This window comes from Tupaia chinensis, unplaced genomic scaffold (genome assembly GCF_000334495.1).
Source record: "Tupaia chinensis unplaced genomic scaffold, TupChi_1.0 Scaffold148065_1, whole genome shotgun sequence".
Taxonomy (NCBI): domain Eukaryota; kingdom Metazoa; phylum Chordata; class Mammalia; order Scandentia; family Tupaiidae; genus Tupaia; species Tupaia belangeri.
Window position 1 is genome coordinate 285842 of NW_006207915.1, and position 1017 is coordinate 286858.

Here is a 1017-nt window from a genome sequence, read left to right on the forward strand (position 1 = left end):
TGTTGCTATAGGCATGTGTGCTTGCCAGAGAGACAGAGACAGAGAGATAGAAAGCAAGAAATCACCCCCCAGGGGGTGGCCACACCACAGTCCCTTCTCCATTCCCTTCTCAGGATTTGGGGCACGTACACACACACCCGTGAGCTTTAAGTCGCTGGGTCTGGGACTTGAACCGTGGTCGACTACCTGGGAGTCCAGCGACATATCCATTGCGCCCTCTGCTGGTCCCGAGGACATTTTTAGAGGCAGGATTTACTATTGGCTCCGGAGGGTCACTGAGGAACCTGCTCTCCGATGCGGGTGACATGTGAGCCGGGGACTCACCTGGAGGCCGCCGTTCTCTAATGGCGGAACTTCCTCTCTGACCCCCATGGCCAGGTTCTTAGACATGGCTTTCCCCGTCATTGAAACATGCTCAAACATGCATTCAGGTTTTTTGAAGTTCGTTTATTCGTGAGAGCGAGCGACCCCCTACAGGGACTCGTCACACCACTGACCCCTCCCAGCCTTCCTGCTGGCCAGGACCTCGGGCCCACGTGTCTCGCGTGTCCCAGGGTGACTCAGACCTGGACCTGTGGCCTGCTGTGGCCCCCAGCCCTGCAGGTCGGTGGCAGCACGTGCACCACCGACCGGCCCCTCCCTTTGTAGAGACCGCTGTGGCCAGTCACCCAGGGTCTGGTGGACTGTCCCAGGAAACACCCCAGCTGGTTGGGACCACGGCAGCGAGGCGTGGTGACATGGGAAAGGAATGATCCAGGAGGTCCCTCTCACTCCTAAAGACTCCCAGGCTTAAACACCCTGCCTGAGGACGACCCCGGGAGGGGTGGCCCATGTCAGGCAGGAGACTGCCATTGTGTGCCCGCTCTGCCGGCCTCGAGGGCCGCTGCTGGGAGAGGCCAGTGGCCTTACAACGTGACATCGAGGGACTCGGTAGGGCGGCAGCGCAGTCAGCGGGTCCTTTCCAGGGCCGTCTGCCGTGGGAGGGGGGGAAGGGGCCTCAGCCCTGTGCCGGGACCG